The sequence below is a fragment of the Pseudophryne corroboree genome, chromosome 4, assembly GCF_028390025.1.
Source record: "Pseudophryne corroboree isolate aPseCor3 chromosome 4, aPseCor3.hap2, whole genome shotgun sequence".
Classification (NCBI taxonomy): Eukaryota; Metazoa; Chordata; class Amphibia; order Anura; family Myobatrachidae; genus Pseudophryne; species Pseudophryne corroboree.
Window position 1 is genome coordinate 92,286,909 of NC_086447.1, and position 27,281 is coordinate 92,314,189.

Genomic DNA, 27,281 nt, shown 5'->3' on the forward strand with positions numbered 1-27,281 from the left:
CGTGTCTTATTTACAGGTGGCGGCCATCTTGTGACTGGCACAACTCTCTCCTCACTCCATGGCTAGAACTGGCTGTAACTCTAGCTCCCTCTTGTGGTGACTTTTAGATTAGACAACTCACAGCCACTATAAATATATTTCTATACTTCTGCCTATTCTCACACCTGCTCCACCCATAAAACCATGCCGGCTTCTACACCTGTGTGACATTTCTCCTCGCCCATGTGCGCTGTTCACGGACTGATGCCTACCGGTCCTGAGCTACTACTCGTTGGGATGTAACCTGTTATACTTCCCCTTTTTTTTTCCTCTCTCGATGTGACCTCATTATAGCTTGCTCCTTGCGTGAGGCGACTCCTACTGTATAAATCGGTCCTCCGTTGCCCGCTTATTTTTATGGAAAAATTTCTCATACCCACCCCAATGTCAATTGCTGACCCTGCCTCTACAACCCGAGGCGATACTGTGTGGGGACACTCATCTGATTCAGATTGCTCTGTCACCCGTTCCAGGTCCTTACAAAAACGCAAGTCTGCTCCGGCCAGTAAGCCTCCCAAAATGAAACCTGCGGATATTGCGGCGGTGCTGGGCCCTCTGCTAGATGAAAAGCTGGCGGGCATTAGAGAAGCTATTGACTCTACTCTATCCAAATTAACTCAACACTCTGGCCGCTTAGATGACGTCGAACAGAGGGTGTCTACCCTGGAGGATGATTTGCATGCAGCACAACTCACCATTAATTCACAGCAAAGTGACATTTCGGATCTGACCCAGAAGCTAGATGATTTGGAGAATCGCGGACGCAGAAGTAATCTCCGGGTGGTGGGTATCCCCGAATCGGTCAAAGGCCATGAGTTACTTGACCTTCTTTCTAACTGGATACCGCAACAACTGGCCATGGATCTCAAAGGTGCCTCTCTGGCTATTGAGTGGGCACACAGAATCGGCCCTGAACGTAAAACAAACTCTGGTCGCCCTCGCCCGGTGATCATGAAAATCCTTAATTATGCCGACAAAGCTCGACTCCTAGACCACTACCGGAAGACGGATAGCTTAACCTACAACGGAGATCGGCTCTTGATATTTCAGGATTTTTCCACCATTGTCGCTGCTAAACGCAAGGAGTTTGCCCCGTTGTGCAAGCAACTGTTTAACGCCAAAATTAAATTCTCTCTCCTGTACCCGGCCCGGCTGCGGATCTTCGAGGATGGCAAGCCGTTGTTCTTCGATGACATAACACTCGCCAAGGCACACTTCTCGAGTTTACCCACTTGACTGTTGCACTGTTATTATTGCTTGCATGCATGTTTTTCTCTCTTTTTCTTCTCCATCTGTAGGTCACGTGGAGAGGAATAATTGCGCAGCTCTGTGTATACAATGAGCTGTAAATTTTCTTGTTTTTCTTGTTTGTTTTTTATGTTACTGTTTAATATTGTTGGTTGCACCTGCCGGATCTGCCGACCCCGATCCTCCATGGGTCAACCCCTTCCCGCTCGCTGGGACGGGCAGGGGCCCTACTTTACCTCTAGTATATTTTTTCTTGCATTCCCATCCATCGGTATAGGCTGATATAGCTGACCCTGCTCCTACTCCCCCCGCCGCCGCGGAGGATACCCCACTCCTTGCCTTCAATATAGTATCATGGAATGTGGAGGGCCTTAACGCTCCAGTGAAGCGCAAGAAAGTGCTCTCCCACCTCCACCGTTTGACCCCTCACATCACCTTCCTACAGGAAACACATTGGCTGGACGATCCCCGTAACACTCTACGTGCCCCCTGGATCGGGGATTGTATCTCGGCCCCTTATTCTAATAAGACCAGGGGAGTTGCCATCCTTTTTCACAAGTCCCTACAATATTCGATACGCAGAAGGTTTCTCGATCCTAATGGGAGATTTATTTTGCTAGATGTGATTATTGATAATGTCTTGTATACTCTCCTTAATCTATATGCCCCAAATGTCTCTCAACAGGATTTTTTTGCAGTTGTCCTACAGAAACTTTCCTCTTGGGGGAGCTCTAATCTAATCCTAGGAGGAGATTTCAACACGGTCATCGATCCGTCCATGGACAGGTCTGGGGTGAGTACTTCATCCTCCAAATCCGGCTGTGATCTTCTTTCCTCCCTCTGTTCACAACTTGCTCTCTCCGACCCTTGGCGTATCCATCACCCTCTTCTTCGTGATTACTCTTTCTACTCTCACCCCCACTCTACGCACTCCCGTATTGATTATATTTTCTTATCCCGACACCTCTTCCCTAAAGTCACTCACACATCGATTAAAAATATTATTATCTCAGACCATGCCCCTATTATGATTTCTCTTAAGCTTGCGTTGCCTCAATGTTTTTCCAAATGCTGGCGATTCCCTGCTTATCTTACTCACTCTGAGGATTTTCTCCTACACCTTAGACACACTTGGCACACCTACGTTGCTGATAATTTGGCCCAGGCGGAGGATGTCTCACTGTTCTGGAGCGCCTCTAAAGCTGTTATCCGGGGCCACATTATCTCATACATAAATTCTAAACGCAAAACATTTAACTCCCGCCTCCATGAACTGAGCTCCCTTCTCACCTCAACTTATAGAACGTATAAGCGTTCCGACACTCCCGCACATAAAGAGGCATACCTGACTGCTAAACAAGTATATGATACCTTCCTAACAGAGCAGGCCCAGACACGATATGATTACCAGCGGAACAAATTTTTTAGATGGGGTAATAAATCGGGCAGACTCTTGGCGAACCTCGCTCGGGGACCCCGCACTCGCACATGGGTTGAGGTGGTTAAATCTTCAGACACTATTATATCAGATCCGACAGCCATTTGCGCCGAATTTATGCAGTTTTACAAATCCCTATATACAGCAGAGCCAGATAACGTGGAGACAGGTGAATCCTTTTTGCATGACGCTCAGCTTCCTGTCCTCTCTCGAGATGACAGGGACCTTCTCGAGATGTCTATAACTGAGGAAGAGATACTCACAACTATCAAATCTTTACCAAACGGCAAGAGCCCAGGCCCTGATGGCTTTGGGGCTGAATACTATAAATTACTTAATGCTGAACTCACACCCACTCTAGCCAAATTATATAATCATATCCTTACCTCCGGAACTATACCCTTATACTTCAATGAGGCACGGATAATCGTAATACCCAAGCCGGGTAAAGATCCCTCCCTCATGGGTTCCTATCGCCCTATCTCACTTCTTAACCAAGACTTCAAATTGCTTACCAAACTAATGGCCAACCGTCTACAGTCTTGTCTGCCTCATCTCATTTCCCCGGCCCAGTTAGGCTTTATTAAAGGCAGACAATCTGTACAAGGTATTAGATCGGCGATAGCTGCTATTTCCCATACCCGCCTTCATAATTTGGAAGACAATATTCTTATTAATCTAGACGCCGAAAAGGCCTTCGATAAAATCGCTTGGCCACACCTTTTTAGAGTGCTCTCCCATCAGCAATTTGGCACTAATTTCTGTAGTCTAATGCGGACCCTCTGCACTGCTCCGATGGCCCAGGTGGTAGTTAATAATGTGGCCTCCTCTTCCTTTTTTCTTGAGAGAGGCACCAGACAAGGATGCCCTCTCTCCCCTTTGCTTTTTAATTTGGCCTTGGAACCTTTTATTCGTTATATCCAACTGCTACCTGGGTTTAGAGGCATTGTTGTTGGGGATCGCGAACTCAAAGTTATAGCCTTCGCAGATGACCTACTTATATGTACCTCTGACCCTAAATGCTCCCTTCCTGTATTGGTAGAGGCAATTCACAGATTTTCGTCTTTTGCTGGCTTCTCCATTAACTTTGCCAAGTCTGAAGCCCTGGCCATATTTGGCCAGGCGAGACTGGGTTGGATTAGACCCTTCCCGTTTAGATGGGCCCCCTCACATATCACCTTTTTAGGAGTGGCTCTACCACAACATCTCTCCACCCTCTATGCACGTAATATAACCCCGATCATACATAAAATACGGACTGAACTTAGCCTATGGCAAAACCTTCCCCTTAATATGTTAGGGAGATGCAACCTGTTTAAAATGGCAAGCTTCCCGAAACTCCTGTATATTCTCCAAATTACTCCCATTCTTCTCACTAACTCCGACTTTTCTTTACTTAATACCTTGCTTTCCAAGTTTATATGGAACCGTAAGCGCCCCAGGATAAGTCTAAAAAAAATGTCGCAATCGGTGCGCCAAGGGGGTGTAAACCTACCAAACATTAAACAATACAATCTAGCGTGCTTACTACGTTTCGCTATGGATTGGCTCAGTGGCAACGATGTATTCACAGATACCAAGTTAGAATCTCAGCTTTGTGCTCCTCTCTCTCTTGCTTACCTTCTACATGCCCGGCCCTCTCAAATAAAATCTCCCCAATTTGATAACCCACTATTGTCTTCCACTATTAAGGCGTGGAAAATGGCTAGGAAAGCTCTTGGTCTCAAATATTATTACTCAGTCTCTCTACCTTTGCTTGGAAACCTGGAGTTCCAAAATGGTACTGCCTCTTTGCCTTTTGGTGCTTGGTGCTCCTCTGGTTTAAAGACTCTACGTAATCTGATGACACCTACTCACACTCCTTTGCCATTCCAGGAGGCTATTGAGAAATATGCAATTTCACCCCTGCATGGATTTTACTACTCCCAGGCTATACATTATCTTACATCCGTTCTCCCTCACCTCACGGGAAAAGACTTTGTTAACCCCTTAGACTCCCTTTTACGCTCCAACACATACTCCATATCTTCTATCTATGCGCGCATCCGCACTGAACTGGACCCCCACACTGATTTTCCTGATCTGGCTAAATGGATCTCCCAAGTTCCTACATTCACAGTAGACACCCTATTAGATACCTTTTTTATGACCCTTAAACTAATACCGGCTAGTATATATCAGGAAATGGCCTATAAACTGCTACACAGGGCATATATTTCGCCTAAACAAGGTTTTCTAATGGGTATATCAGATAGGGCCGGATGTAATAAATGCTCAACGGTAGAAGCTGACCTTTTCCATTGTCTCTGGGCCTGCCCTGTCATTCAAAAATTCTGGCATACCTTACACCATTATGGCACCTCAACGCTAGGCATCCCCTTTCAATGTACTGCTCCCTGGGCCCTCTTTGGTCATCTGTCGGACCAACCTGGAATTCCACGCACTGATAAAAAATTGATAGTGTTACTTTCAGCAGTGGGGAAAAAAGCTATATTGCAACAGTGGATCCATCCTACCTCTCCTACTCTCCCTATGGCTAATTCTAGGTTACTCTTCTTATTTAATATGGACTGGCTGGAAGCCTCTATTCACAAGGAAACCCTGACTCCTGCACTCTTTAAGTGCTGGGATAAATACATTTGTACCCTCCCTCCCCACACTAAACTAGCAATACATAAATGTTTCCAATCTAACTTTTGGTACTCTCTCCGACAACTTGATAGCCAAGTTTCTCTAACTGACTGAGCTTCCTATCTTCCCCTCTCCCTCTTCTTCATCCGTACTTCCCTCTCCACACACTTCCTCTTTTCTTTCCCCTCTCTTCTTATTTCTGCTGTTTCTTCCCTGGCGGATTGGATGGACACTTCTATGGACGGATCGGTGGCCTGTGGCTCTTGGTAGGTGTTTTTGCTTATTTTTGTTCTAAAGTTTTTGTGATGTTCTTTTTTACCTCTTCTTTTTTTTCTTTTTTTTTTTAATTTGAACTGCCGGAATTGAGTGTCAGTTTTTAGTCAGTCATATTTAGTCCCATTCTCAATATATTATAGCCTGACCGCCGCTCTTCTGGTGGTTTACAATTTGTTCTTGTTGATTGTTTTGGAAAATTGGAAAATTTCCTCCACCTACTCATATATGCTGTGTACCTTTCTTATCTGCTTACTTTGATGTCGATATGTCTGATATGTATGCGGTTTTTTTTTTTTTCCTTATTTCTGTACCATGTTTTGGAGGTATTTAATAAACATATTTGGGGAAAAAAAACAGTTACTATTTCACACAGGGTGCAATTGTCCCCACATTTTTTTGCACCTCACACAATGAGGATGCTATTTCTGAAATCAGTATAAAATTTTGGCTATTACTCTACAATACTCTGTATATACATCCTACTAAAAAAAGAAAGACATAATAGTTTGTTTCATCACAGATTGTAGCTTTTAAAACATGAAAGTATTCTACAAGTTGTACTGTCGATACAAACGCTTGCTGCTTCAGTTGCTCTGTGGCGCAATGGATAGCGCATTGGACTTCTAGTAGGTTTTAGTTATTCAAAGGTTGTGAGGTCGAGTCCCACCAGAGTCATTCTTTAGCTTCAAATGCAAACATTTAAAATTTACTTAAAATGATACATAACATAGACATTGTATATGGGAGACCTATATACTATATATACAAAGTAATTATAGGCTGTTGACATAAAAATCATTTAAATGTAAGACCAGTTACAAATCAATTTTAGATACTTTAAATCAATAACTGGTAATAAAAATGTGGATGGTTATTTTTAACCAGCAATGAAAATATTATGTTGAGTCTGCTCACGTAGGAATACAGAGCTAAAAGTGTATCTACAGTACACTCAAAAATCATAAAAAATCCTTAGATGGGTATTACAAATAACCTACACAATTGCTAAAACCTGATATAGGACTTGCACTTGAAAACAGCAAGAGGAAGACTCAGACATAGCTGTTGCATTTGGTAGAAATGTTATAAATATCTGACACTCGATAGCCATGTAATTATTATAATATAAATTAATAGAAATATCTATACTGGTAAAAATACAAAACCTATATAAATGTTACCAAAATGTTTCTGTCTTCAGTTTCTTAGCAACAAACACTCAATCAGACAAGGTGCAATTGTCCCCATATTGATTTGCACCTCACACAAAGTGGGAGCTATTTCTGAAATCATTACAAAAATTTTACTCTCACTCTACGATACTCTCTTTACAGCATACTTAAAAAATAGAAAAATAAAAAGATTAGTTTCATCACAGATTGTGTCATTTAAAACATAAGAGTATTCAACACATTGTACTGTTGATACAAAAATGTGGTACATCAGTGGCTCTGTGGTGCAATGGACAGCACATTGGTCTTCTAGTAGGTTGTAGTTATTCAAAGGTCTTGTGTTCGAGTCCCACCAGAGTTGTTCTTTAGTTTCAAATGCAAACATTTAAACTTTACTTACAATAATACATAACGTAGACATTGTATACAGGAGACTTATTTACTATATATATATATATATATATATATATATATACAAAGTAATGATAGGCTGGTGACATAAAAATCTTTTCAATGTAAGATCACCAATTACAAATCAATTTTCGATACTTTAAATCAATAACTGCTGATCAAAAATGCTTATTGTTATATTTAACCAGCAACCAAATTCAATGTTGAGTCTGCTCAGCTAGCTATGCAGACCTTGAAGGGTATCTACACTCAAAAAACATTAAATCCTTTTTACCTGTAATCCTTACATGGTTATCACATATTAGCTAAATAATTGCTTAAACCTGATATAGGACTTGCACTCGAAATCAGCAGCCGGAAAACTCAGACAGGGATGTTGCATTCAAGAGGAATGTTGGAAATATCTGACACAGGTTAGCAATATTATGATTATAGTATGAAATAAGATGAATATCTACACTGTTAAGCACTCTAAACATTAAATACATTTTAGAAAATATTTTGGTCTTTAGTTTGTATTGCAATAAACAGTTACTATTTCACACAGGGTGCAATTGTCCCCACATTTTTTTGCACCTCACACAATGAGGATGCTATTTCTGAAGTCAGTATAAAATTTTGGCTATTACTCTACAATACTCTGTATATACATCCTACTAAAAAAAGAAAGACATAATAGTTTGTTTCATCACAGATTGTAGCTTTTAAAACATGAAAGTATTCTACAAGTTGTACTGTCGATACAAACGCTTGCTGCTTCAGTTGCTCTGTGGCGCAATGGATAGCGCATTGGACTTCTAGTAGGTTTTAGTTATTCAAAGGTTGTGAGGTCGAGTCCCACCAGAGTCATTCTTTAGCTTCAAATGCAAACATTTAAAATTTACTTAAAATGATACATAACATAGACATTGTATATGGGAGACCTATATACTATATATACAAAGTAATTATAGGCTGTTGACATAAAAATCATTTAAATGTAAGACCAGTTACAAATCAATTTTAGATACTTTAAATCAATAACTGGTAATAAAAATGTGGATGGTTATTTTTAACCAGCAATGAAAATATTATGTTGAGTCTGCTCACGTAGGAATACAGAGCTAAAAGTGTATCTACAGTACACTCAAAAATCATAAAAAATCCTTAGATGGGTATTACAAATAACCTACACAATTGCTAAAACCTGATATAGGACTTGCACTTGAAAACAGCAAGAGGAAGACTCAGACATAGCTGTTGCATTTGGGAGAAATGTTATAAATATCTGACACTCGATAGCCATGTAATTATTATAATATAAATTAATATAAATATCTATACTGGTAAAAATACAACACCTATATAAATGTTGCCAAAATGTTTCTGTCTTCAGTTTCTTTGCAACAAACACTCAATCAGACATGGTGCAATTGTCCCCATATTGATTTGCAACTCACACAAAGTGGGAGCTATTTCTGAAATCATTACAAAAATTTTACTCTCACTCTACGATACTCTCTTTACAGCATACTTAAAAAATAGAAAAATAAAAAGATTAGTTTCATCACAGATTGTGTCATTTAAAACATAAGAGTATTCAACACATTGTACTGTTGACACAAAAATGTGGTACATCAGTGGCTCTGTGGTGCAATGGACAGCACATTGGTCTTCTAGTAGGTTGTAGTTATTCAAAGGTCTTGTGTTCGAGTCCCACCAGAGTTGTTCTTTAGTTTCAAATGCAAACATTTAAACTTTACTTACAATAATACATAACGTAGACATTGTATACAGGAGACTTATTTACTATATATATATATATATATATATATATATATATACAAAGTAATGATAGGCTGGTGACATAAAAATCTTTTCAATGTAAGATCACCAATTACAAATCAATTTCCGATACTTTAAATCAATAACTGCTGATCAAAAATGCTTATAGTTATATTTAACCAGCAACCAAATTCAATGTTGAGTCTGCTCAGCTAGCTATGCAGACCTTGAAGGGTATCTACACTCAAAAAACATTAAATCCTTTTTACCTGTAATCCTTACATGGTTATCACATATTAGCTAAATAATTGCTTAAACCTGATATAGGACTTGCACTCGAAATCAGCAGCCGGAAAACTCAGACAGGGATGTTGCATTCAAGAGGAATGTTGGAAATATCTGACACAGGTTAGCAACATTAACATTAAAGTATGAAATAAGATGAATATCTACACTGTTAAGCACTCTAAACATTAAATACATTTTAGAAAATATTTTGGTCTTTAGTTTGTATTGCAATAAACAGTTACTATTTCACACAGGGTGCAATTGTCCCCACATTTTTTTGCACCTCACACAATGAGGATGCTATTTCTGAAATCAGTATAAAATTTTGGCTCTTACTCTACAATACTCTGTATATACATCCTACTAAAAAAAGAAAGACATAATAGATTTGTTTCATCAAAACATGAAAGTATTCTACAAGTTGTACTGTTGATACAAACGCTTGCTGCTTCAGTGGCTCTGTGGCGCAGTGGATAGCACATTGGACTTCTAGTAGGTTGTAGTTATTCAAAGGTTGTGGGTTCGAGTCCCACCAGAGTCATTCTTTAGCTTCAAATGCAAACATTTAAAATTTACTTAAAATGATACATAACATAGACATTGTATATGGGAGACCTATATACTATATGTACAAAGTAATTATAGGCTGTTGACATAAAAATCATTTAAATGTAAGACCAGTTACAAATCAATTTTAGATACTTTAAATCAATAACTGGTAATAAAAATGTGGATGGTTATTTTTAACCAGCAATGAAAATATTATGTTGAGTCTGCTCACGTAGGAATACAGAGCTAAAAGTGTATCTACAGTACACTCAAAAATCATAAAAAATCCTTAGATGGGTATTACAAATAACCTACACAATTGCTAAAACCTGATATAGGACTTGCACTTGAAAACAGCAAGAGGAAGACTCAGACATAGCTGTTGCATTTGGGAGAAATGTTATAAATATCTGACACTCGATAGCCATGTAATTATTATAATATAAATTAATATAAATATATATACTGGTAAAAATACAAAACCTATATAAATGTTACCAAAATGTTTCTGTCTTCAGTTTCTTGCAACAAACACTCAATCAGACATGGTGCAATTGTCCCCATATTGATTTGCACCTCACACAAAGTGGGAGCTATTTCTGAAATCATTACAAAAATTTTACTCTCACTCTACGATACTCTCTTTACAGCATACTTAAAAAATAGAAAAATAAAAAGATTAGTTTCATCACAGATTGTGTCATTTAAAACATAAGAGTATTCAACACATTGTATTGTTGATACAAAAATATGATAGATCAGTGGCTCTGTGGCGCAATGGATAGCGCATTGGACTTCTAGTAGGTTGTAGTTATTCAAAGGTTGTGGGTTCGAGTCCCACCAGAGTCATTCTTTAGTTTCAAATGCAAAGATTTAAAGTTTACTTACAATAATACATAACGTAGACATTGTATACAGGAGACTTATTTACTATATAGATATACAAAGTAATGATAGGCTGGTGACATAAAAATCTTTTCAATGTAAGATCACCAATTACAAATCAATTTTCGATACTTTAAATCAATAACTGCTGATCAAAAATGCTTATAGTTTTATTTAACCAGCAACCAAATTCAATGTTGAGTCTGCTCAGCTAGCTATGCAGACCTTGAAGGGTATCTACACTCAAAAAACATTAAATCCTTTTTACCTGTAATCCTTACATGGTTATCACATATTAGCCAAATAATTGCTTAAACCTGATATAGGACTTGCACTCGAAATCAGCAGCCGGAAAACTCAGACAGGGATGTTGCATTCAAGAGGAATGTTGGAAATATCTGACACAGGTTAGCAATATTATGATTATAGTATGAAATAAGATGAATATCTACACTGTTAAGCACTCTAAACATTAAATACATTTTAGAAAATATTTTGGTCTTTAGTTTGTATTGCAATAAACAGTTACTATTTCACACAGGGTGCAATTGTCCCCACATTTTTTTGCACCTCACACAATGAGGATGCTATTTCTGAAATCAGTATAAAATTTTGGCTCTTACTCTACAATACTCTGTATATACATCCTACTAAAAAAAAGAAAGACATAATAGATTTGTTTCATCACAGATTGTAGCTTTTAAAACATGAAAGTATTCTACAAGTTGTACTGTCGATACAAACGCTTGCTGCTTCAGTGGCTCTGTGGCGCAATGGATAGCGCATTGGACTTCTAGTAGGATGTGGTTATTCAAAGGTTGTGGGTTCGAGTCCCACCAGAGTCATTCTTTAGCTTCAAATGCAAACATTTAAAATTTACTTAAAAAAATGGTACATAACATAGACATTGTATATGGGAGACCTATATACTATATATACAAAGTAATTATAGGCTGTTGACATAAAAATCATTTAAATGTAAGACCAGTTACAAATCAATTTTAGATACTTTAAATCAATAACTGGTAATAAAAATGTGGATGGTTATTTTTAACCAGCAATGAAAATATTATGTTGAGTCTGCTCACGTAGGAATACAAAGCTTAAAGTGTATCTACAGTACACTCAAAAATCCTAAAAAATCCTTAGATGGGTATTACAAATAACCTACACAATTGCTAAAACCTGATATAGGACTTGCACTTGAAAACAGCAAGAGGAAGACTCAGACATAGCTGTTGCATTTGGGAGAAATGTTATAAATATCTGACACTCGATAGCCATGTAATTATTATAATATAAATTAATATAAATATCTATACTGGTAAAAATACAAAACCTACATAAATGTTACCAAAATGTTTCTGTCTTCAGTTTCTTTGCAACAAACACTCAATCAGACATGGTGCCATTGTCCCCATATTGATTTGCACCTCACACAAAGTGGGAGCTATTTCTGAAATCATTACAAAAATTTTACTCTCACTCTACGATACTCTTTACAGCATACTTAAAAAATAGAAAATAAAAAGATTAGTTTCATCACAGATTGTGTCATTTAAAACATAAGAGTATTCAACACATTGTACTGTTGATACAAAAATAAGATACATCAGTGGCTCTGTGGCGCAATGTATAGCGCATTGGACTTCTAGTAGGTTGCAGTTATTCAAAGGTTGTGGGTTCGAGTCCCACCAGAGTCGTTCTTTAGTTTCAAATGCAAAGATTTAAAGTTTACTTACAATAATACATAACGTAGACATTGTATACAGGAGACTTATTTACTATATATATATACAAAGTAATGATAGGCTGGTGACATAAAAATCATTTAAATGTAAGATCACCAATTACAAATCAATTTTTGATACTTTAAATCAATAACTGCTGATCAAAAATGCTTATTGTTATATTTAACCAGCAACCAAATTCAATGTTGAGTCTGCTCAGCTAGCTATGCAGACCTTGAAGGGTATCTACACTCAAAAAACATTAAATCCTTTTTACCTGTAATCCTTACATGGTTATCACATATTAGCTAATTAATTGCTTAAACCTGATATAGGGACTTCCGTTTCCGGGACCCATGGAGTGAGTCTCTCAGCGCCGGAGCTCCGTCCTACCGCCCTCTGTAACTAATTTTTTCAAGGCTGCTACAGCCTCCACACCGCCCAGACTACCTCCGGCGAGACCCGCGATCACTATGGATCGCTTCGTGAAACCAATAACCGCGGCTCCACAACCCCCCCCGCTGGCGCAGCCACGAGACTGGAGAAGCGCCGCGCGGGCAGCAATATGGCGCCTGGCGCTGGACCTGAAGTCACCACTCCTGCCTCCAAGAAAGCTGCGGCGGAGGGGACTGACCATGCAGGCTCACAGGTATGCCGAGATCCAGAGGCCCCTGTAACATATGGGGACGTTGTGGCAGCAATAAAAGCCACTATGGCTCCCCTGCTTTCACAGGCTGTCAGTGATATTACAACACAGCTGCAGCACTTACAGCAGAGAGTCTCACACACTGATTCTCAATTGCAGGCTGCTACACATGACATAGAAGGGCTGCACCACTCAGTGAAATCTCTGACTACGGAGAACTATCAGATTTGGAATAAATTAGATGATATGGAAAATCGCTCAAGACGAAATATTATCAGACTTGTGGGATTGCCGGAATCACTTAAAGGCACGGCGCTGGCTCAATTTGTCCGTGTTACCCTTCCTGCAATTTTAAATATAGAACGGGAATGCAGTGATCTAGTTATTGAGAGAGTACACCGTGTGGGTCCTGTGCCCACCCCCAACAGACCGCGCCCACGTGTAACTTTGTTCCGATGTCTAAACTACCTTCATAAAGTAGGATTCTGGTCCGCATCTCGCAAAACGAGAGATATCCTATGGGAGGGTAACAAGCTTTTCATATTCCAGGACTATTCGGTGGAACTGACCCGGGCCCGCAAAGCTTTTTCCCTCATTTGCACTCAACTTGTTTCAGAGGGCCGCAAGTTTGGCCTGCTCTACCCCGCTCGCTTGCGCATTTATGAGGGTACCTCCCACAAAGATTTTCTGTCGCCTGCTGACGCTGTGTCCTACCTCCGTAATATATCCAGAGAAGACAACGCGGACATTTCTGATCTCCCCTCAGCGACAACTTGACCGTGTGCTACTGAATATCCCCCTGCGGTCTAGTCACTCATTTCACATGGACTGCCCTGGTTCGTTTTGTTATGGCAACAATTATGCACGGACACTAGTGTAGCCGCCGCTACTCCGCAATTGCTTTGCCTGTTCTTGGATTCTGTTTTGACCGATTTTTCTATTTCTTTTTTAAATGTTCCTACTTACGTGCTTATTCTACAGATGCATATTGGGTTAATTTTTATGTTGGCTGGGATATACCCCATTATGCTGAACTTTAATGGTTATATCGCCTTATTCATTACATTAGCCACAGGTCTTCTATTACATGCTGCTCACTGCATATCGCTTATAACATACTGTTTTTTGGAGCATTTGGTTACATAGCTTAATTACTAGGAGTTTCTGGGTGGGATTTCTTTACGTACATCACGGTGGGCGAGGGGCTCCTCCTTTACTGCTGGTGCACACCACTTAATGCCAGGGTGCGGGACCGCTACCGCTGGTGTTCGCCCATGCTCGTTGACCGGAGGTCACTGGTCACAGAAGTATCGGCTATTTATTGAAGTATCACATTTTCAATTGTATGGCCTGTTATTTACTACTGCTTTCTATTTCTATTTCTTCTTTTCTCCCCTTGTTTTGTCTCTTCCCTCCTCCCTCTTTCCCACCCCCCTTTATGGCCTGTTATTTACTACTGCTTTCTATTTCTATTTCTTCTTTTCTCCCCTTGTTTTGTCTCTTCCCTCCTCCCTCTTTCCCACCCCCCTTTCTCAGGAAGGTGATTATGTTCATGCCTCTTATGCGGACAGCATACAATTCCTCTGTTTTGCCTTTTCCTCTGAACCATTCCTGATCTGATGGTGGGATCTTGGAATGTCGGGGGCTTTAATTCCCCAGCAAAGAGACGGAAAATACTCCTGTATTTGGGTAAACAGCAAATAGACCTGGCATTCCTCCAAGAAACTCACCTAACTCCAGAGGAAACTGCAAAATTGAATGCACTGAACTGGCGGGTTTTGGGGATTAGCTCTTTCAATTCTAAGGCTAGAGGGGTTGTTATATTGGTGAAACGTTCTATGCCCACTGAAGTCCTGTCCACTGTTATTGATCCTGAGGGTCGTTATGTGATAATGTCGGTTAAGATTACTGGTAGAGTCTATACGCTATGTAACGTCTATGCACCCAATGTTTATTCCAAGAGTTTCTTTCAATCCTTACTCGCCAAATTGACCCCCCTTCTCACAGACTCCTTAATACTCTGCAGAGATTTGAACCTTATCTCCTCCTCCTATTTAGACCGATCCCATACACCGACGAGACCTCTTTCATTGCCCAAATTTGGGGTCCCTCTATTAGCTGACAGCCTACAGACGGTAGATATCTGGAGAGCCTTACACCCCACAGAGAAGGAATACATGTGCCTCTCAGCGGCCCACCACACGCTATCTATTTTATTATCCCATTCTCTATTACCGAATGTATCAGATTCGCAAATTGAGGCAATTTCCTTATCGGATCATGCCCTAGTTACTGCAACACTTCATTTTCCAGACGTATCCCCTTCTCCTAGACTGTGGAGATTCCCCTCATATCTCGCACACTCCCTGAAATTTCAACAAAGATTGGAATCCTCTTGGGAGGCCTTTAAAACTAACAATACATCCCACTTGGATGAAGATCCAATTTTATTCTGGATGACTGCAAAATCGGTCCTCCAGGGAGACATCATATCCTATGTCTCAGCCACCAATAAGAAATATGCCTCTCAGTATATAGAGTTTCAGAGACCCCTGTCGGCAGCCTATCAGCAATACAAATCTTTTCCGACTCCTCAAAATCGCCTCATATACATCGAAGCCAAAGCACACTTTGATGAATTCATGTCTTCCATGGGTAATAGATATTCATTCTTGGTGAACTATCGGTTCTACAAATTTGGCAATAAAACGGGCAAATTGTTGACGACACTCCTCACTGGTTCCCGCCCTCCCATGGTAACTCATCCTTTGCATACCCCCGCTGGCACTTTAACTACTAATAATCAGGAGATCTCTGATGTTATGAAATCATTTTACAAGGACTTATATTCCTCTTCCTCAGGCTCCTCCCTTTCCACTCCTCCCACCCAGTCGCCATGGCCCAAAGACTTTTAGGATAATCTTTCTGTTCCCCAGCTTCATTCTTCCATGGTATCACCATTGCTAGCTCCTATTTCATTAGAGGAAGTCCGGAGTGTCATTGGACAGTTTGGCAGGGACAAGGCACCGGGCCCTGATGGCTTTAGTGCCGATTTTTATAAAATTCTTCTATCCCGAATAGGAGATACCCTGGTGTCTGTCCTTAATGCGATTTTGTCTTCTGACACTCTCCCCAAACATTTCAACACTGCCATCCTCAAAGTCCTCCCCAAACCTGGTAGAGACTTATCCCAACCGGGATCATATCATCCAATTTCGCTGTTAAATCTTGATTACAAACTACTCACTAAAATCTTAGCTAATCGGATTAAATTATTACTCCCTCATATCATACATAAAGATCAAACTGGGTTCATCTGGGGCAGACACTCGGAGATCAATGTACGGAGAGTACTATCTGCCATTTATGCTTCCTCTTCAACTACTCCTTCCTCTCTTCCAGTTATTCTCTCACTCGACGCGGAAAAAGCGTTTGATATGGTGGACTGGGACCATCTTTTCTCCACACTCCTACACTTTGGCTACCCTGCAGATTTTGTAAATCTTTTAAAACTTCTCAACACGGCTCCACAAACCCAGATATCCTGTAATGGAGTTCTCTCTTCTCCCTTTGAGATCCAGAGGGGTACCAGACTGGGCTGCCCTTTATCCCCCTTACTATTTGCAATAGCACTGGAGCCCCTGGCGATAGCCTTACGCCAATCGAGTGTAATTAAGGGAATTAAAATTGGAGATGTTGACCTCCGCCTTGTCCTCTTTGCCGATGATATGCTATTATTTGTTTCAGATCCGTCGACCTCTATCCCAGAGATCCTTGGATTGATACAGGCATTCGGAGTTAGGGCGGGGTATAGGGTTAATGTGGCCAAGTCAGAACTTTTACCCTTAGGCCCCTCCTCCCGTACCATTTCCACACTTCTCCCATCTCTTTCATTCAAAATTGCCCACACAAAGATTACATACCTAGGGATTCAAATCCCAGCGAACCTTTCCAGACTATATGAGGAAAATTTCACTCCTGTCCTGGCACGTATCACCATACTATTGGATGGTTGGAAATTGTTGCCCCTGTCCCTGTTAGGGAGAATAGCTGTGTTACAGAGTATAGTTTTTCCAAAAATATTTTATCTCATGCAGATGCTCCCAGTCCGCCTTACTAAGCATGACATTCAATATTTACGGAAAGTTATGTCGAGGTTCTTATGGAAAGGCAAAAAAGCATTCATCGCTTTGGATAAATTGATGGCCCCTAAGTCCGCAGGTGGATTTGGTGTTCCTGACTACGCGTCCTACTCAATGGCGTCTTTATTTAGATGTGCTGCTGACTGGCTGTTTGACAGGGAACTCTTTACAGACTCTGCTTTAGATGAGGCACTATTCACTCCTTACTCCCCGGGGGCATTGCTCCTGTCCGAACCCTCACTGATCCCGAACCACATCCTCACCAACCCCCTTTTTCGTGATATCTATTATAACTGGCGCTCTTTACACAAGAAATTTAAATGTAATCCCGAGAAATCCATATGCACTCTGCTATGGGGTAATCCAGCTTTTCCCCCATCTCTCATTAACTCAAATTACCGGCTTTGGAAAGAGAAAGGACTCTCAAACTCTTCCAAAGTATTCGACCCGGGAGGCTCTATGTATTCCTTCTCATCACTCCAAGAGAAATTTGACCTACCCCATTCTCATTTTTTCATGTACCTCCAGTCACAACACTATTTAGGCTCAGTCAATCACATGTTTGCTACTCCACATGAAGCCCCTCCATCTTCTAACCCACTACTACTCTCGCTTAATACACATAGAACGGGCCCGACACGCATTAGACAAATATATTCTATTCATTAGACAAATATATTCTATTCTGACAACTAGCACAACAGAATGTAGATGGGATAGACTACTTACACAATGGCGTAAGGATATACCTAGCCTGACTAGTCATCACCAACTCAGTGATCATTATGTCTCTACCCTCAAAGCCCTGGCTTCACCTTACTTACAGGAGGTCCACCTCCGTACTCTACAGAGCACCTATATTTCCCCGAGTCAACATGCTAGGTTCCACCCCACGGAAACTGGGGAATGCCCCAAATGTCATATACGTATGGCTTCCTTCTACCATATGTTTTGGGAGTGTGGTCTGATTAGACTTTTTGGAACAAACTTCTGGCCTACATTAATAAGCTCCTGAATATATGTGTAACAGCAACACCCCTATCTTGCTTGTGTGCAAATTTTTCTGACTGGACTTTAGGACCTGGGAAACGGCGAATTATACCATTTCTCACTATTTTGGTAACGGTCTCAAAAAAAATTATCCTCTCTCATTGGTTATTATCCTCTTCCCCTACACTGGTGGAAGTTCATGGTAAACTTTTACAGATACTATATTACGACAGGAAATCGGTTCAAGTCAATATAGAGGTGGGGGTTAAAACTTTCTACAAGAAATGGGGTCTCTATATAGAGTCGCGGGATCAGTCCACACAGGCCCAGATATTTAAGGTCTTTGAACATACCGAATGGTTCCTCCATAGGAAACTGTAAGAAGAGCCTACCTCATGATCATCTGTGTCGTTTATGCTGTTAAGACCTAAAGCTGAACCCCTCCACACCCTGCCTGGAGAATGATACATTCACGACTATCTTTCCTCGATTTTATTGTTAAGAGTATCTTTACCCTCCTTCCCTATTTACCCTAGTGTACTTCCCTGCCCTCCTCTTCTTCTTCTTCTTCTTTCTCTTTCTGAACTTTTTTCTTATCTTCATACCAAAATAGATTTTCGAATGATGTTTCTAATGTTTAGTTTCAGGGAATATCTTCTTGTGAGTTACTATGGTACAAATATTGAGTACCTGAACTGTGGGTATAGGTGCCTTCTTCTACCTCCATACTCCTGTAACTTCGAGGACTATTCTTATTAATGTTACCCCCTGCTTTTTGACTTGTTCTTGGAGTAACATATTTAACGATTTTCATATCATTAATGACTACAGGATAGTAGAGTATGATGTAGTTACTGGAATATTACCTCTGTTCCCATACTCAGTTGAGATCGAATGTTTACTTTCTGATACAGTTTGATGTACCCACCTACATGATCTAATTGTTTACTTCATCAAATGCTGACGATTTGTTCATGTTTTGCCTTATATTCTAAGAAAATCAAAATAAACAGATTTAAAAAAAAAAAATGATATAGGACTTGCACTCGAAATCAGCAGCCGGAAAACTCAGACAGGGATGTTGCTTTCAAGAGGAATGTTGGAAATATATGACACAGGTTAGCAACATTATCATTATAGTATGAAATAAGATGAATATCTACACTGTTAAGCACTCTAAACATTAAATACATTTTAGAAAATATTTTGGTCTTTAGTTTGTATTGCAATAAACAGTTACTATTTCACACAGGGTGCAATTGTCCCCACATTTTTTTGCACCTCACACAATGAGGATGCTATTTCTGAAATCAGTATAAAATTTTGGCTCTTACTCTACAATACTCTGTATATACATCCTACTAAAAAAAGAAAGACATAATAGATTTGTTTCATCACAGATGGTAGCTTTTAAAACATGAAAGTATTCTACAAGTTGTACTGTCGATACAAACACTTGCTGCTTCAGTGGCTCTGTGGCGCAATGGATAGCGCATTGGACTTTTAGTAGGTTGTAGTTATTTAAAGGTTGTGGGTTCGAGTCCCACCAGAGTCATTCTTTAGCTTCAAATGCAAACATTTAAAATTTACTTAAAATGATACATAACATAGACATTGTATATGGGAGACCTATATACTATATATGCAAAGTAATTATAGGCTGTTGACATAAAAATCATTTAAATGTAAGACCAGTTACAAATCAATTTTAGATACTTTAAATCAATAACTGGTAATAAAAATGTGGATGGTTATTTTTAACCAGCAATGAAAATATTATGTTGAGTCTGCTCACGTAGGAATACAAAGCTTAAAGTGTATCTACAGTACACTCAAAAATCATAAAAAATCCTTAGATGGGTATTACAAATAACCTACACAATTGCTAAAACCTGATATAGGACTTGCACTTGAAAACAGCAAGAGGAAGACTCAGACATAGCTGTTGCATTTGGGAGAAATGTTATAAATATCTGACACTCGATAGCCATGTAATTATTATAATATAAATTAATGTAAATATCTATACTGGTAAAAATACAAAACCTAAATAAATGTTACCAAAATGTTTCTGTCTTCAGTTTCTTTGCAACAAACACTCAATCAGACATGGTGCAATTGTCCCTATATTGATTTGCACCTCACACAAAGTGGGAGCTATTTCTGAAATCATTACAAAAATTTGACTCTCACTCTACGATACTCTCTTTACAGCCTACTTAAAAAATAGAAAAATAAAAAGATTAGTTTCATCACAGATTGTGTCATTTAAAACATAAGAGTATTCAACACATTGTACTGTTGATACAAAAATGTGATACATCAGTGGCTCTGTGGTGCAATGGACAGTGCATTGGGCTTCTAGTAGGTTGTAGTTATTCAAAGGTTGTGGGTTCGAGTCCCACCAGAGTTGTTCTTTAGTTTCAAATGCAAACATTTAAACTTTACTTACAACTAGGTGCTTCATCGCGCCCTATGGGCGCTCTTCACACCGTCACAAGGGGCTACGCCCCTTTAACCCTTGCATGCCTATATGGGGTTCAATATTTGTATTATATGAAGTATTACCTGCATTCCTTTGTTAGTGGTTAAATATTGCACAATGAAAGGGCGTGCGATGGTGAAGGAGGCGCAGCCCCTTGCGACGGCATGAACAGCACCTGCAGGGCACGATGTACAGAATGAGCGGGTGCGGGGGGACTGCGGATGGGGGAGGGTGTCTGTAGATGCTGCAGGTGGAGGGGGGGCCCGGATGGGGAAGGGTTGGGAGGTGCTGCGGGTGGGGGAGAGACAGAAGAGTGGGGGCTGTAGATGGGGAGGGGTCCGGAGGCACTGCAGGTGGGGGAGGGGCAGGGGTGCCATGGGGGAGGGGCAGGTGCAGGGATGTTGCGGATGGGTGAAGGGTTCTGGAGGTGCTGTGGGATGGGAAGGGATGGGGGTGCCGGGGGTGGGGTAGGGGGTCCGGAGGCACCACGGAGGGGGAGAGGCAGGTGCGGGTGGTGCGGCGGACGGGGAAGGGGGTCCCAAGGCACTGCAGGTGGTGGAGGGGCAGGTGCGGAGGTGCCGTGGGTTTGGTGAGGGGGGGACCGCGAATGGAGGAGGGTGTCTGCAGATGTTGTCGGTGGAGGGGGGCAGGTGTGGGGGGAGACATATATGGGGGTGGATGGTGTAGGGGCTCTGGAATTGCTGTGGGTAGTGGAGGGGTGGGGGAGCCGCTGGTGGTGTAGGGGGTCTAGAGGCACAGCATGTGGGGGAGGGGTGGTGTGTCGCATGTGGTGGAGGGGAAGGTGCGGAGGTGTGGTGCATTGGGGAGGGGTCTGGAGGTGCTGCGGGTACTGTACCTGCCAGTACCCGCAGTATTTGGAGGGTATGCAGTAACAGGGCCAGAACAGGGGTGACAGGGTCAGAACAGGGGTGACGGGGCCAGGACAGGGGTGACGGGGCCAGGACAGGGGTGACGGGGCCAGGACAGGGGTGACGGGGTCAGGACAGGGTTGACGGGGCCAGGACAGGGTTGACGGGGCCAGGACAGGGGCGGCAGGACAAGGATAGGGGCGACAGGGCCAGGATAGGGGTGACAGGGCCAGGATAAGGGTGAAAGGGCCAGGATAAGGGTGAAAGGGCCAGGATAAGGGTGACAGGGCAAGGCCAGGGGTGACAGGGCAAGGCCAGGGGTGACAGGGACATGACAGAATACAGGGCACTGGAGAGATTGGTATTAGGGACAAAACAGTGGTGACAGACAGATGTGTCTTACCGGAGTCACTGCTGCTGGCTGCTGCTGGTCCACTCCAACCTGTTGGGATCTGCTGCTGGTGGAGACTTGGCATGGCTGACTCTCTCAGGCTGGAGTCCTGCTTCCTCTGCCCGTCCGCATCCCTCCCCCCACTCCTCAGTCAAACACCGCGGACCTCGCGCGGCTGCCGGGCACTGTGGTAAGGGGAGACTGGGAATGACTGGTTAGCCCCCAGGAGACGCTGTGGCTGGAGGGGGTCATAGTATGCACGTGGTGCGGACCTTGCGGCTGCCGGGCACTGTGGTAAGGGGAGACTGGGAATGACTGGTTAGCCCCCAGGAGACGCTGTGGCTGGAGGGGGTCATAGTATGCACGTGGTGCGGACCTTGCGGCTGCCGGGCACTGTGGTAAGGGGAGACTGGGAGTGACTGGTTAGCCCCCAGGAGACGCTGCGGCTGGAGGGAGGAGGGGGTCGGAGCCTGCAAGCAGCGCGGACTTCTGCAGCGCTGCCCGCCGGCTAAAGTGTGTGAAGGAGCTGGGCGCACCTCACTGCGGCCGGCAGCGCTGCAGCTAGCGGTGGGGTTGCTGGGGCTGGAGATAACAGAGGCAGTACGGAACCTGCACAGCGGCAGGTGCCCCACAAAACTGCAGCTAAGAAGCATGGAGTTTGCCAGAAAGTGACGCTCCTCCGCGCCAGAGAGCCCTTGCTGAGCGTGCTGATGTGGGGGTCAAGCACACAGTGAGCCAGTGCCCATTTGTCTGTACAGCATACCCCCTCACACACCCCCATACCTCTCAACTGTCCCAATTTTTGCAGGACAGTCCCATTTTTTGGGGGTCTGTCTCGCTGTCCCACCCGCGGGCCGCAGTGTCCCGGTGTGGGGGGGCAATTGGGAAGCTCCTGTACTCGCTGTTCTGCTTGTCATGCACACAGCGTCTATTTAGTGGAAACAGAGGGAGAGGGGGCATCAGGGGGTACGGATTAAGGGTGGGCCCAGGGGGTACGTACCCCAGGCCCCACAGTTTTAGGGGGACCCCGGCTGGAGTAGCTCTGTCCCAGCTCTGAAGCTCCCCCGTCCTGCCAGCAACAGCAGCAGCATTGTGCTATAGACAGCACACGCTGCTGCGTGTAGGCAGGTCTGTGGTGTAGCAGGGAGGCAGCAGCCTCCCTGCTTTCTTCTGCCTGTGTGGGTGTGTAGAGGGGAGCAACCACCCCTCTGGATTTACCCCTAGCTGAGGGGCTAAAATCCCAATAAAAAAAGAAAATCCCGGAATTTGCATAAGGGGGCGTGGCCGCGAGAGCCGCAATTAGGCCACGCCTCCAAACCCACAGCAGGCACAGCAATGAGATAGGGTTCCTGTCTCAAGTGCCCTGGGCCCCCCGGACTCATAATCCGCCGCTGGGGGCATGCCAGCAGCTCACAGAGCGCTGGGCATGCCCTATCACTGAAGAAAACAGGGGCGTGGCTCGCGATCGCGGGTCCACCCTCTAAGCCACGCCCCCTTTCCCGTTAGCCATGCCCCTTTTTTGCTGTGCGTGTGTCCCTCCTGCCTGAAGAAAGTTGGGAGGTATGCACCCCTGCTTGTGCCATGGCCATACCATCTGCTCCTGCTCCAAGTCTCCTATAGATTTGCCCAGATCTGTGACTCATTTGACTAACGCTGCCCAGTGTTTTGACTCCGCCCAGTGTTAGCAAATGAAGCACAAAGTCACAGATCTGGGCTATTATATAGAAGATTAGCTAAATAATTGCTTAAACCTGATATAGGACTTGCACTTGAAATCAGCAGCAGGAAAACTCAGACAGGGATGTTGCATTCAAGAGGAATGTTGGAAATATCTGACACAGGTTAGCAACATTATCATTATAGTATGAAGTAAGATGAATATCTACACTGTTAAGCACTCTAAACATTAAATACATTTTAGAAAATATTTTGGTCTTTAGTTTGTATTGCAATAAACAGTTACTATTTCACACAGGGTGCAATTGTCCCCACATTTTTTTGCACCTCACACAATGAGGATGCTATTTCTGAAATCAGTATAAAATGTTGGCTCTTACTCTACAATACTCTGTATATACATCCTACTAAAAAAAGAAAGACATAATAGATTTGTTTCATCACAGATTGTAGCTTTTAAAACATGAAAGTATTCTACAAGTTGTACTGTCGATACAAACGCTTGCTGCTTCAGTGGCTCTGTGGCGCAATGGATAGCGCATTGGACTTCTAGTAGGTTGTAGTTATTCAAAGGTTGTGGGTTCGAGTCCCACCAGAGTCATTCTTTAGTTTCAAATGCAAACATTTAAAATTTACTTAAAATGATACATAACGTAGACATTGTGTATGGGAGACCTATATACTATATATACAAAGTAATTATAGGCTGTTGACATAAAAACCATTTAAATGTAAGACCAGTTACAAATCAATTTTAGATACTTTAAATCAATAACTGGTAATAAAAATGTGTATGGTTATTTTTAACCAGCAATCAAAATATTATGTTGAGTCTGCTCACGTAGGAATACAAAGCTTGAAGTGTATCTACAGTACACTCAAAAATCATAAAAAAAACCTTAGATGGGTATTACAAATAACCTACACAATTGCTAAAACCTGATATAGGACTTGCACTTGAAAACAGCAAGAGGAAGACTCAGACATAGCTGTTGCATTTGGGAGAAATGTTATAAATATCTGACACTCGATAGCCATGTAATTATTATAATATAAATTAATATAAATATCTATACTGGTAAAAATACAAAACCTATATAAATGTTACCAAAATGTTTCTGTCTACAGTTTCTTTGCAACAAACACTCAATCAGACATGGTGCAATTGTCCCCATATTGATTTGCACCTCACACAAAGTGGGAGCTATTTCTGAAATCATTACAAAAATTTGACTCTCACTCTACAATACTCTCTTTACAGCCTACTTAAAAAATAGAAAAATAAAAAGATTAGTTTCATCACAGATTGTGTCATTTAAAACATAAGAGTATTCAACACATTGCAGAGGAAATGGGTCTAGACTGCACACCCTAGTGGTTGTAATGAAAGGTGCTATCTGCTGAGATTTTATGGTAATACAGGGGAAGAAATGGGTGCAGATGCACTATACAATCATTACTATAAATTACAGTATATAATATACTAAGAGGTTGTTAGCATATAATTGGCCAATGATACGGGCTTGCTCACCGCGTCGAGGTCACCTCTATCGAGCAAGTCCCTAACACTTTTGGGGTTCACACTGGGACACAGGGCACCCCCAAATCAGCCCAGCCATGAACCCCCCCAAGGCATCACACTAGTGGAAAATCGTGAGGTGTAATAAAGTATAAGAGAAGCATAGGTAGTTTCGGAGTGTAGAAAGTGTTTTAAAATTAGATATAAAGTGGGTGAAAAAAATACATGGATAAAATGACACACTTAGGAGGTAGTGAAAAAATAGTGACTATAAGTGTTAGGGTGTGATGCCCTGGAGTGGCCCAGACAGAACAGTTCAGGGGACCCCACGTCCCAATGCTTACCCCCAAATAGACTGACACTGTATGAAAATAATAGGACTTACTTTGTATTACGCCTGCATCATTGATGTGCAGTCAGATGTAGGTCCCTGCTTAAAATCAGTTTGGTAGGTGGGGGAGGGGTGCTAGTCAGAATGAAGTAATCTCAGACTTCAGGTGTGTATTTATACACATAGTATAGACTATACAGAGGAAATGGGTCTAGACTGCACACCCTAGTGATTGTAATGAAAGGTGCTATCTGCTGAGATTTTATGGTAATACAGGGGAAGAAATGGGTGCAGATGCACTATACAATCATTACTATAAATTACAGTATATAATATACTAAGAGGTTGTTAACATATAATTGGCCAATGATACGGGCTTGCTCACCGCGTCGAGGTCACCTCTATCGAGCAAGTCCCTAACACTTTTGGGGTTCACACTGGGACGCAGGGCACCCCCAAATCAGCCCAGCCATGAACCCCCCCAAGGCATCACACTAGTGGAAAATCGTGAGGTGTAATAAAGTATAAGCGAAGCATAGGTAGTTACGGAGTGTAGAAAGTGTTTTAAAATTAGATATAAAGTGGGTGAAAAAAATACATGGATAAAATGACACACTTAGGAGGTAGTGAAAAAATAGTGACTATAAGTGTTAGGGTGTGATGCCCTGGAGTGGCCCAGACAGAACAGTTCAGGGGACCCCACGTCCCAATGCTTACCCCCAAATAGACTGACACTGTATGAAAATAATAGGACTTACTTTGTATTACGCCCGCATCATTGATGTGCAGTCAGATGTAGGTCCCTTCTTAAAATCAGTTTGGTAGGTGGGGGAGGGGTGCTAGTCAGAATGAAGTAATCTCAGACTTCAGGTGTGTATTTATACACATAGTATAGACTATACAGAGGAAATGGGTCTAGACTGCACACCCTAGTGGTTGTAATGAAAGGTGCTATCTGCTGAGATTTTATGGTAATACAGGGGAAGAAATGGGTGCAGATGCACTATACAATCATTACTATAAATTACAGTATATAATATACTAAGAGGTTGTTAGCATATAATTGGCCTATGATACGGGCTTGCTCACCGCGTCGAGGTCACCTCTATCGAGCAAGTCCCTAACACTTCTGGGGTTCACACTGGGATGCAGGGCACCCCCAAATCAGCCCAGCCATGAACCCCCCCAAGGCATCACACTAGTGGAAAATCGTGAGGTGTAATAAAGTATAAGAGAAGCATAGGTAGTTACGGAGTGTAGAGCTGGGCTGATTTGGGGGTGCCCTGCGTCCCAGTGTGAACCCCAAAAGTGTTAGGGACTTGCTCGATAGAGGTGACCTCGACGCGGTGAGCAAGCCCGTATCATTGGCCAATTATATGCTAACAACCTCTTAGTATATTATATACTGTAATTTATAGTAATGATTGTATAGTGCATCTGCACCCATTTCTTCCCCTGTATTACCGTAAAATCTCAGCAGATAGCACCTTTCATTACAACCACTAGGGTGTGCAGTCTAGACCCATTTCCTCTGTATAGTCTATACTATGTGTATAAATACACACCTGAAGTCTGAGATTACTTCATTCTGACTAGCATCCCTCCCCCACCTACCAAACTGATTTTAAGCAGGGACCTACATCTGACTGCACATCAATGATGCAGGCGTAATACAAAGTAAGTCCTATTATTTTCATACAGTGTCAGTCTATTTGGGGGTAAGCATTGGGACGTGGGGTCCCCTGAACTGTTCTGTCTGGGCCACTCCAGGGCATCACACCCTAACACTTATAGTCACTA

General features: G+C 42.1%; 5 non-coding genes across 5 annotated transcripts; all 5 read left to right on the forward strand.

The window, feature by feature from the left end:
• Positions 1-9,722: 9,722 nt before the first annotated feature.
• Positions 9,723-9,808, forward strand: TRNAR-UCU (transfer RNA arginine (anticodon UCU)). The gene is given in 2 exon segments: positions 9,723-9,759; positions 9,773-9,808. It is a non-coding gene; the product is annotated as a tRNA-Arg (tRNA).
• A 771-nt stretch (positions 9,809-10,579) lies between these two features.
• Positions 10,580-10,665, forward strand: TRNAR-UCU (transfer RNA arginine (anticodon UCU)). The gene is given in 2 exon segments: positions 10,580-10,616; positions 10,630-10,665. It is a non-coding gene; the product is annotated as a tRNA-Arg (tRNA).
• A 795-nt stretch (positions 10,666-11,460) lies between these two features.
• Positions 11,461-11,546, forward strand: TRNAR-UCU (transfer RNA arginine (anticodon UCU)). The gene is given in 2 exon segments: positions 11,461-11,497; positions 11,511-11,546. It is a non-coding gene; the product is annotated as a tRNA-Arg (tRNA).
• A 772-nt stretch (positions 11,547-12,318) lies between these two features.
• Positions 12,319-12,404, forward strand: TRNAR-UCU (transfer RNA arginine (anticodon UCU)). The gene is given in 2 exon segments: positions 12,319-12,355; positions 12,369-12,404. It is a non-coding gene; the product is annotated as a tRNA-Arg (tRNA).
• Positions 12,405-24,146: 11,742 nt separating this feature from the next.
• Positions 24,147-24,232, forward strand: TRNAR-UCU (transfer RNA arginine (anticodon UCU)). Its single transcript is given in 2 exon segments — positions 24,147-24,183; positions 24,197-24,232. It is a non-coding gene; the product is annotated as a tRNA-Arg (tRNA).
• Positions 24,233-27,281: the final 3,049 nt, after the last annotated feature.